The sequence below is a fragment of the Orbicella franksi genome, chromosome 8 (genome assembly GCF_964199315.1).
Source record: "Orbicella franksi chromosome 8, jaOrbFran1.1, whole genome shotgun sequence".
In the NCBI taxonomy this organism is placed as follows: domain Eukaryota; kingdom Metazoa; phylum Cnidaria; class Anthozoa; order Scleractinia; family Merulinidae; genus Orbicella; species Orbicella franksi.
In genome coordinates, this window is record NC_138152.1 from 26,142,244 (window position 1) to 26,154,089 (window position 11,846).

At 39.0% G+C, this 11,846-nt stretch overlaps 1 long non-coding RNA gene across 3 annotated transcripts; it reads left to right on the top strand.

The window, feature by feature from the left end:
* The first annotated feature begins 2,063 nt into the window (after nt 1-2,063).
* On the top strand, nt 2,064-8,778 carry LOC145494024 (uncharacterized). 3 transcript variants are annotated; one of them, XR_014050220.1, is made up of 4 exons: nt 2,064-4,625; nt 5,415-5,503; nt 6,699-6,713; nt 8,276-8,778. It is a non-coding gene; the product is annotated as an uncharacterized LOC145494024 (long non-coding RNA). The 3 variants fall into 3 exon arrangements; XR_014050221.1 differs by lacking the exon at nt 6,699-6,713; XR_014050222.1 differs by lacking the exons at nt 6,699-6,713; nt 8,276-8,778 and having other exon boundaries at nt 2,064-3,293; nt 4,541-4,625; nt 5,415-5,992.
* Nucleotides 8,779-11,846: the final 3,068 nt, after the last annotated feature.

The window sequence follows — 11,846 nt, forward strand, 5'->3', positions numbered from 1 at the left end:
AACGCGGAGATGAATAGCACTCTTGTTAGCCTAAGTTAGCTTAATTAGCTTGTACTTTGCCTTTTTATTTGGTTAGGGATCCTGTCTCGTATGCTTCGCATGCCTTCCTGGCACGCATATTAGTAACAGTCCGTTCTAACCGCGTTCAGGCGTTCTTTTTTGTAGGCTCAGTCTCCAGCCGTGGGTGTTTCGGTGCGCCCGCGTTCCTCTCCACCGACAGGATCGTGACCCGAAAAAGAACGCCTGATCGGTCTTAAGGGACACGCACAAGAGACAAATTGAGAGAGAAACTAACTTTAAGACGATTGAGAAAAGTGCTATTTCACTTTTTCCTGAGCTTCTCTCTCCACCTCTTGAACGAGGTACAGGTCAATATCCCAAACTATAAATTACAATAAAGGGCAGTTTTCATAACAGGCTAATAAAAATGGATATAAGCGATCCAGTGATTTCTTTTAACCCATAGATAACAGTTCATCGAGTAACAAGGAGCAAAAACATTACCGTAACGGTATTTTGAATATGTCATCTTAATTGGCATAGTTTTTACGATTTTATTTCTCTGTTTTTTGTTAACTTGAAAAATGTTCTTGTTTTTTAGAAGAAGCTAATTTTTTTATCATTATCAATAAGACCATCAACAAAAGCCCTTCACAACGCGCTTAATATCGGTATGAACTAGGTAACTAATTATAAGGCAGGTCTGAAACAGGGTATTTCTTAAGGGTAAGGGTCAGGTCATAAAAAGGATATCAAATTTTTTGGTCAGGTATGGAAAATCGTAGATTTTGGTCATAAATAGGATAAGGGTTTTATTAAAGCGGGCCGTACACCCCATCCAATTTTCCTGGAAGTACTCCCCCGCCTCCTGAGACGAAGTGTCTCCTCCCGGCGGGGGGGGGGGGGGGTACTCCCAGAAAAATCGGGTGGGGGTGTGCGGCCCGATTCCCAAAACCCTTACTCTATTTATGACCAAAATCTGCGACTGATATTCCCTACCCTATTTATGACCTGACCAAAAATTAGAAACCCTATTTATGACCCAACCCTTAAATCAAAACCCTGTTTCGGACTTGCGTTATAATTAGTTCCCTAGTTCAGACCAATGTTAAATAACCGTAAACATAATTTGTGAAGGGCTTTTGTTGATTTTCTTTTCGATAATGTTGAAAAAGTGGCTATTTCTTAAAAACATACCCATATCAAAGCTAGAGTGCAAAAACCATACCCTATTTATGACCAAAACAGCTGAAAAACCATACCCTTTTGGGCCGCAAGTACCTATACAGCCCATGTAAGGGAGTAAACCCCCCCCCTCCCTGGGTGTCTCCTGGACCTTTAACCTTTTCGTATGAGTTGCTTTTTTATCCCAACAGATCAGTCAGGGTGTCACAGTGATATGTGTATCCCCGTGATATGTGTATCCCCGCACACATATCACTAGTGATATGTGTATCCCCTGTGGGGATACACAAAACACTGATACGCGCCTGGGCATTCAACGAACAAAATGGCGACTCGGTTGCGAGGTTCCGACGAGCGCTGTAAAGAGTAGAAGAAACCAGAAATGAATTCGCGCCCAACGGAGCAGATTAGGATTTCTTGAGTTTGGTTGAGTTCCAACCGACTCGATTGTATATCTGACTAAAACTTCGAACAGCGGATACACATATCACTAATTATTTCATGGCGCAGTGATTTCAGTGTGTATCCCCTAAACACAGCCGTTAGATCAGCTATCTACCTGATCGAAGAAAATGGCCAATTATTGCCGAAACGTGCTTGCTGCTCACTCGCTACGACGTTTATACCCAGGTTGAGGTTTGCGGAGTTTGCAACTCGAATGTCTAAATATCTAAACTGAAATCGCGAGCAGGGGATACACATATCACTAATTATTTCATGGCGCAGTGATATGTGTATCCCCAGAAACACAACTGTTATAATATAGCGCATCAACCTTGTCAAAACTGCAGGCAATATTAGCACCCGACGTTTTTACACGGCTTGGGTTCACTGAAGTTTGAAACTCGATAATTCCACTAAAAACGCGTGCACGCGTGCACGCGTGCACGGGATAATAAGGGATACACATATCACTGATAATTTCATGAACTAGTGATATGTGTATCCCCATGGACACAGCTGTTATATTGGCTTTCTACCCAAGAAGAAAAATGCCCATAACATTTGCATTGTCAAAATTGGCTTGCTAGAAATATTCACACCCGGCATTTATTCATAGCTTGGGATTTCTGGAGTTTCACTGACCTCGGTTGTACACCGTCGCCGACCACATGCAGGGGATACACATATCACTAATTATTACATGGCGCAGTGATATGTGTATCCCCTGAAGACAGCCGTAATCTAGGCTAACTGCCGAAAAATAAACGTCGAATATTATGAAACGTGCTAGCAATATTCGCAGTATAGCAATGTATACAGCTTGAGACTTAACATATCTTACAAAAAGTCGAACTGAAAAGCGGGTGCAGGGGATACACGAGTGCCACTAATCATTTTATGGCGATCGGGTCGAAGCCGTGATATGTGTTTCACCTCACGAATAATTCAGATGCAAACAAGGCGATGAACAGTGGAGAATATGCGTTACTCGAGGGCTGAGAATGCACCGCGCAATTAATATCGTCCTAGAAATCCGGTGCCGTGAAACTCAAATTGAAATATATCTAGATCCATTTGGTGTTCAACTTTAAATTCATTATATCCTGCTCGCAGAAAACCAGTTAGGATCAAGAACACAATTCCAGCAGCAGATACGTAAACTTTTTCAACTTCAAAAATTGAGATTTGTGTTTTAAGCCTGTTTGGGTTAGTCGTTCGTCCAGTAAGCGACCGGACGACGAGAGCGCTTTCAAGGAGGATATTGCTTTTTAAAGTAGAGGGGAGGGGGGTGGGGGATACACATATCACTGGTCGCCATTTTGGAGGGGATACACATATCACTAGTGATATATGTGCGGGGATACACATATCACGGGGATACACATATCACTGTGACACCGCCAACCAAAGAGGCGCATGCTCTTCGCTGACCTTTCAAGAAGACTAATTTATTCATCACGTGGAAGCAAGCAAAACAAGCAAGGTTAACGATTCGACTGGTCTATGGATTAGGACTTCGAGTGTTGTTGCACGTAGAGTTGAAATTTTTGAGGAATTCACAAGTTACGTAAGTTTAAGAAGAACCTTTCGCTTTGAATACAAGATTGTATTTTGTATTCGAATTTGTATCCACTGGAAATGCTGGTTTTAAGAGAAAGCTCGAGGTAAGGTTAGCAAACGAATGGCCTTCAAAACTCTCTGAAACGCCACAGATTGATTTAGTAGCATGTGGATGGTTTCCTTTCTCGTGCTGGGCCTGAATTAATGTGACCTTTTATTCATTCAGTTGTGCGTATTGAATAATCAAGGGTGGGAAACTTGTTTTGGTGTAGAACTACTTGTACAAAAGTCAAAGAAGGTGGCGGCCGTACATTTTACCAGAAACACCCTTCGAAACAGCCATTTTAGGCACATCTAGATTCGAAATTCTTGTTTTTGCACAATTCTTCCCCGTACTATCGGCATTGTGCATTATAGGTTTGAGATTTTTAGGGGTATTCTGTGGTTCTTTAGAGGGTGCGCTCAGATTGATTGCATGCAACCTAACCCCCTCCCCCAACCCCAGGGATGTAAGGCTCTGGCATTTGCTCCTTCTGTAGCGAACAAATACACCACTATAATTATGAGCCAGTTTCAGTTTGTCAATTGCCCTGCCCTCTGTTGCTTCATACTGGAAAATTATTTCGTTTTTAAAGCTGTAAAATTTATTCACACACAAAGTCATTGTCTTCCTTCTTTTTTTTTCAATTTACTGTACTATTTCTATTTTGTCTTGCGACATAGGTGGCAACTAATCTTATTTAGTTCTATTTTGTGAGTTTTATATTCTGAATGGCTAATTCCCTCTATGAGATGCCGCTGTGTCATGGTAGTGGTATTCATCATCTGGGACTGGATATTTAACTACAGTTGAACCCTTAGTAAACAGACACCCTTGGGAAAATGGATAGTGGCTGCTTTAAGAGGACAGGGATCCATTTCTCGAAAGCCCCGGAAACCTCTGTTTATCTTAGGAATATGTGCATAAAACAGCTCTGTGGTCATAGGGTTTGAGATTTTGCAACAGCTTTTCAGGTGCGAAAACTTTTCGGGACCTTTGAGGAACAGACCCCTGCCCACTAAATAGAGGTAAAACAATAGAAAAGCCCTCATGGGGACTGATTACTGGCCATCTAATAGGGGTGGCCGTTTAATACGTGGCCGCCTATTAGGGCTTCGACTGCACCATGATTCCCTGCAGGTGCGTCTCCTAAAGGAAACTGGCTATTGTAGATTACAAGAATTTCAGCAGGTACTCTGCAACTGCAACGTTTTCAAATTTTCTTAATTTCATTTTTTATTTTTCCTTGGATTTTCAATATCATCAGTAATTGAGAATGCAATATATTTACTAGAATACTTCTTTCAACAGTTTGTGGATGATTCATGATTATAATGGAACAAGTTGCAAAGGATTGGGGAAAAGCCTCCTTAAGTTGTGTTCTATTACATTACAGGTGAATGGTTTCTTCTCATAATACTAGTTAGTATAATTTATTTCCATACATCGAATATCGATATGGTCTCCTTCCTATGGTGTCGTCACGCAATGCTTCTCTCTAGAGAGAAAACAGAAGTGCTGTGCAACAACCCAAATAACACCTCCACTGTGTTAATTAGTACTTTTAAGGGTTCAACCATCATGATTATCCCTTATTTACAGTGGATGATGAATATGGCCGACCAAAATATCTTACTTAAGTTTAAATGGTGATATCCCAACTTGGGCTAGGCAGGAAATAAGAGGCTTTGATACTCAAGGACAACCTTACATGTATTTAACTCCATATAAAACAGACCCTAAAGGTACTTTAACATTCATCAAGCTTCCACGATCAGTTGTCAGTACAAAGTAAAGACTTGAGATAGCCCTTGTCACAGTTAGTTTTTCTCATTTGCATTACAATGTAATCCAAGGCGGATTCGAGGCAATTTTGGGCTGAAACTATGAAACAGCCTAAAATTGCCTTGCACATGTGTTAGATTATATTTTAATGCAAAGGAGAAAAGTTAACTGTGAAAAGGGCTAATCTTTAGAGTACATAACAGTCTAGATTGGTTTTTTTTACCTGCAACTTCATGCAGTTGCATCAGTTGCCAGAAATTTTGGTCCTACAACATGCATGGCTCTGTGACTCCAATTGCTACGTGTGTGTTTATTAATTGATAAACAAAGGTTATCATTGTCCTGTCTAACTCTTAGCTAGAAAGGATGGAATTTAATTATATTTTGCTTTCTCCAACAGTTTCTGGGTACATGTAAATTACTTCATTAATAATGGCGAAACTAACAAAAAGATTGAGAGAGAAGTTAGCAGTATCACGATAGCTTATGGTGAGTACAGTTTTCTTTTTCAGTAAAATGAGTATTCCTGTAACTACTGTAACAGACTGTTAAATGTTTGAATTTTCTTAAAATTAAATAAATACATGTAAATAACCTTTATTTACTTGTACTCTCAGCAATGTTTATGGCACAAAGGCTAGTGGGGCTGAGCAAATTGTTCTGAAAAGTCTTGGAGGCTCTCCTTTGTTAAAGCAGCTTGTTTTCACTCCTTTTCAGGGCCTCTGTAGGTCGCAGAAGAAAAAGTCAAATTTTGTGGGTTTTTCATAGACAAATTGGCAGATAAAACAACCTATTTTGTGGGAAATTTGCGGGAATTTTCAGAGCAAATTTCGCTAAGAAACGAGCGGCAAAAAACGACTGATTTTGTGGGAATTTTCAGGGCAAATTTTGCTGGAAAGCGATCGGTTTTGCACTGCTTTGATGAACATTTTTAACAAAAAGAGACGGCAATTTTACCATTTTTTGTGGGGGAGGTGGCCGGGGGGGGGGGGAATGATGAGCATTAGCCTCTACTATTTAACAACAGAAACTCTGACTACTTATAGGTGTTGCCTTTCTAAAACCGGCAGTTGTGCAGGAAAATTTGGGCAACTCGTTTGTATTAGCGTATGTGTTTGCCATTTGTTTGACCACGAGGTTCTTGTTAACAGAGATCATCATAAATTTTAACAACAATAGACAATGCGCCAATGGCAAAACATTTTACATGTACAATGTGGCCACTGCCCAGTTTTTGGCAACAGTAATCTAAGAACGCCAGGTAGTTTGGGGATGTTGTTTACTCATTGCAGTCATGAAGTTTCATGATAAATTTCTAAGTTTATGGCAAGGAAACAACTCCAACAGCCAAGACAAGTTTCAAATACGTGTTGTTAATGACATGTACTTGGTAAGATTTCTAGTGAATTTTGTGGTATTTTGCATGTTTTTGTGAATTTGGCAGGATTTCACGGATATACTTGAAATTCGTGGCCCCACAACTGCATGAAATTTCAGTAGACTGGCTTTTGGGTGGCACAAGGCAGTATAGTTAATTTTCAGTAGGCTTGAAGTGGCTACTTGCTTCAAGAACTGAATTGTGTTGGAATCTTTTGCCTTAACATGTAAATAAGTTAAACTTTATAAATACTGGTATCTTAAGTAAGAAAATAATATACAGTTGTTGTTGTTTTTGAAATTTCAGCTATAAATTACACAGGTTGGTAATTGTTTTCTTGCTCTAATCAGTGAATTGAACTGCATTTTCCCTTCTCAATTCTGTGTTACTTTATACATGTAGTTTACAGGGAAAATATGCCGTCTTTATAGCATTTCCAAATAGAGTTTTAGTGTTACACGAGTCAACTGTGAGCCCAAGTCAACCTCGAGTCACGAGTCAGCCTCCAGTCAAACATGAGTCAAGCCAATGTTTTTCTTTTTTTTTACTTTGTTCCGAAAAAAAAAAAATAGATTGTAGGAAATGAAATATGTGAATACAGGTGATTTTCTTCATTTGTTCATTTCAGCTCTATAAGGTTATTGTCACTATTGTCGTTGATTTCTTTACGAAATAAATGCAGCTTTGCAACACTAATACAGTTCTGTAAACACGATCCTGCAACAGTTATTGGAACTTCAAGGTCGGGCACGAAATTCAGGAAAGAGGCAACTCGCTCATGTGGTCCGAATGTTTAATATTGTTCAACTTTTGTCTGAGTCAGTAGATAGTCTACTAGATTCATGTCACTCACTACATGTATTTGGATAAGACAATCTTAGGCCCTCTTTACAGGTCCACGGGTTGCTTTTTACCCGCGGTTGAATCACTGCAGAGAGAACTAAACATAAGCACTTACCTATACCAACCTGGGTTCTTAGCGTGTGGTTTCCTTCGAGCCTGACGGCAGGCCAGCCTTTCTACTGATCAAAAACTGAAAACATGGGCTAGAAAGATGACAAACAAAAAACCTAGATAGTATAACGGAATGGTGGCAGGTCCTGATGTACAAACCAAAAAAATGAAACAACATGGTTATTTTAGTGAAAGGAGCAAACCAGGTTTAGCTTTTGGCCCACTGTTTACATGTAAGAATTGAAGAAATTTCAACCCCTCTCGCCGGGTCAACCTGGGTCTCGGTTACCTGGCAAGGGGGGCTGACCCGGCTTGACTACTGTTTTCATGTAAACACTTAAAAACATTTGACTGCAAAAGGGTTACCCGGCACGGTCAAGAAGGGTCGTGTAAAGAGGGCCTTACCTTGATAATCGGCAATGGACACAGCAAATAACGTGAATTACCATAGTTTGGGGGAACTGAACACGATCCCAAGGTCCGGCGTAAGACTCCAAGATGGTGCGAGCCACGATCGAGGTGGGCCTGTTAGACAATCTATATTCATATATTTTAATTCCTACAAGCTATATTTTGTGGGGGACAAAATAAAAGAAGGAAAAAAAATTGTCTTGACTCGTGGTTGACTCAAGGTTGACTCGTGACTCGAGGTTGACTTGGGCTCGCAGTTGGCTTGTGTAACGCTACAACTTTTCCAAATGAGCAGTTATAAAGTCAATGTACTGTCAATTGGTTTAAGATTTCTGATTCCTGTCGCTCTCATACAATGTACACTGTAATATGCTTTGTCCTGCAACAACAATGCAGTTACTAATCAGCTGCCTGAAAGTTTTGACCGGGATTCTGTTCATTTCCTTAGTGTAACATTGTGATCTCCTATAACGAGCTAGAGAGAATTGATTTACTCGTATTTTTCGGTTTTCCAACAGTTTCGGGCTGACTGATTCCATTAACAATGGTCACGTCAGGGATAGTTCCAGTAACCAACAAAAAGATTTGAACAGGGAAGGACCTTATCTCCATCATAGGAAATGGTGAGTACAGTTTCTCTTTTTAGTAAAATAAATATTTTCCAGTGCATTTTTGTTTGTTTGTTTGTTTGTTTCTTTATCTGGGGACTCCATGTTCCATCATCTTCTAAATTCTTGTGGGAAACTATTTAAATTTACTGTATCAATATTGGAGGCAAGAACCTGTGATCAAAGGACTAATCTTTTTTCCTTATGCAAGGCTGCCTACATACTTAAACTGCATAATTGAACAGACCTTTATTGTAACCAAGTAAATCATGGTTTGTGGTGAAACAGGATTTGTAATTTCTTGGTGGTTATTTACCAGAAATGATATGTGAATGATCCATAGTCTTTAAAACTCAAGCACCTGAATTAATTGGCAGTAAGATGGTTCACTCTGGTGGCTTTCACTTGCTTGCCTGTAGACCTTTGGAATGAGAATTATAAAATGATTTCATGCAAAATTAATTACAAACTTTTGTCAGCATATCTCTGGCTTATTCTGGATATAGTATTGTGCTCGGCAAAGGGACCACAAACAGTAATCACTTGCAAACTGTCTTTGGGGAGAGTTATCAATTAAAAATGGGAGGAAATTTTTTGTTGTGTTCAGTTGCTTCAAATGTTGTTATGTGAATTTTTCGTGACGTTCCAATTGTGACAAGTTTGTTCGCTTGAAATGAGCTGTGAATGGAAAGTCCCTTAAAAGTACATAATCATGTAATGTCAAAGCTAAGAAATTAATCTGAGCAACTGTGTATATTAATTTTGAAATTTAACCACATGACAGTTAATTTATTATAATCTTGCTTGGAGACTACTGCACTATAAAAATATTTGCTTTTGTCGAAGAGGCACAGACCATCCATATTTTGCCATCTATGTACTTGTACGGTGTATGCCATTTAATTTTGGCGATATGGCCATCATTTCAATTTGCGTTGTTTTCCAAGAAAGGAAGTTACCAATGTTGGTAACAACAATGTTCAGCATGGACCAGCTAATTTTAGTATAATTTTATGATTTTTCTCCAAATCTCGTCAGTAGTAGTTTTGCGAAGCATACATACGCATACAATGTATCCGGAATAATAATCATTTGTTTATAGTCTGTTTAAAATGAAGGAAAAACTTCCACTATGACTGTGGGGATACCTTTCCCGCTATTAAAACACAGGAGCTACAGCTGTACAGCACTCGCTAGACCTTGATATATTCATTTCTGGCACTTTATATGAGTATGAATATGAGACAGATAACCCAGTTCAAATGACAAGAACTGAATGAACGGCCAAGAAATAAACAGCCAAATGAACGTTAAGCAAATAAACACCCAAACACAACCCAACCAAAACAAACAGGCGGCTGAAAGCCCAGACAGACGCCAAGACCAGCTGTAGTGGTTTTACAAAGTATAGTGTATACATGGTGTGCAATGATAATAAATTAATACTTAATTGAAATGCAAAAATTTGTGACAGCTATTTTATTTACTTCTAGCATTAATTCTCTGATACCCCCGGCCCCCCAATTCAATGTTGTGAAATACAAAAATCAATATTGTGTGGCGGGGGAGGGGGCGGGGGGGGGGGGGGAGGGGTGGAAATGTTTCCGAGACGCTCGAAAATTGAACTTCACAGCTGCAAAGTGTCTCAACACTTTTGTTGTCCATTGTGCAATTCCAGGAAATATCCATACTATCCCACAGAAGGGATTGGAATTTCATGGGGGGGTGGGGGTTCTGGAAGACCAAAAAATTTAAAGAAATGTATGAAGCTTAACTGGAATTTCCAGATGGGTGGGGAGGTGTTACAAAAAAATCCCTTCTTTGGGGGAGGTATGGATATTTTCTGGAACTACACATTGTAGCTCTGTGATACTGAAAATTTTATAATGTTACTTTTTGTGATGTGAGGACTGTGAACTGTTACCAAAACTTCAAAGATAGTCACCTTTTCACCTATGTGACAGCTTTTGCGAGCCACCATTGTTAATAATGCCATGTAGCTTAATGTTTGGATATTCAAATGTGCCACATTTACAAAACTTATGAAGAACCCTGTTGATTTAAACCGTTGTAAATGGTCAATATTTCTTAATGGGTCTTATAATGATATTATTTGATGAAACTAAGAACTCGGAAGGATAGGTAATGTTTTTAAATTTAGAATGTGACAATTCACATGTAGTGGAATTAAGGTGGCCGAACACAGTTTTCGCGTGTGCTTTTGCTGATGAAATTCAGCGCGCACACAAGGATTGCAAAAAACAAACATGCCGTCAGTGAAGCGGTCATTTTATATACTCAACACCCGCACTATCTGTGCTATTTTTCTCTATAATCGAACGCAGTGTATTGATGGCTTTAGTCTTTTATTACAGAGATATGTTAGAAAAGGTAATGATGGAAGGAACCCAGCAATTCTCAGCTTTTTCTTTGTTACCGAAAGAACCCAGTTAAATGCAGCACATGCGTAGTAAGTCAAAAAATTGCGATTGAATGAAAAATTGCACTCTCGGAAATACACCTATTTCTCGAGAACCACTCATTACAATTTCATGAAATTTGGCACGAAAATACTTTAGGAAATATGTAACTGGACTATTGAAAAAGTTAAACTTTAACAAAGGAAATTCTAGATATTTCGGTGAACCTTCAACAAGGGATAATTAAAGATCTCTGTTAAATTATTAGCAAAATGATGTTAAGTTGTGAGAATCGTTACTAGCTTGATGCATGCAAATTATAGAGAAAATCTGATGACTAGATTTTCTACAAATAAACAAAACAGATTTAAAGGCCTGTTTATATTGGTTCATGTTGCCACGGCAACAGCACATATGTCAGCTCAACTATAAAAAAACCAACGTTTGTATTGTTAACTTGCTTGCTGCCATTTTTGGCGACTGAGGGATCAAGGGTTTTAGAGAAAAAGGTGAATGAAACACAGTTATCAAAAACTGTGTTCAGCCACCATAAGGTAACCGCAAAACTTTCAAGCATTTTTAATTGCAACAAAAAGAAGAAATTCGTTATTTAGTTCACTTTTTTTTTCCAAAGAAAAAAGTTGAACAAGACATTGTCTTGATGTACATGTATCCTGAAATTATGTGGAATAACATGAATAGGACAAATATTGCAGTCAGTAAGGAGAGTCAACAAATTGAGCTTAAGACCATAAAAAGGCTCAGCTAGTACAAATGAAAAATAATCTCTTTACTCTTGTACTGCTACCTTGAATTTGGAAACATGTTGAAACTAAACTATAAGCAAATATTGAGGAAGTACATGACTTTTTGTATGCTTTGCTCTGGAATAAGATCACAAAATTCCAACTAGCTGAAGGATTTCCCCACAAAGATATAACCTCACACAGCGATCAGGCATTTTTTTATTTTCTTTTTTTTCGGAAAAGAGTGGCGGACAAGGGGGCGGGTAGGGGGGCGGAGGTGGCGTGGCTGGGCTCAGGGGGTGATCTGATTGGTTA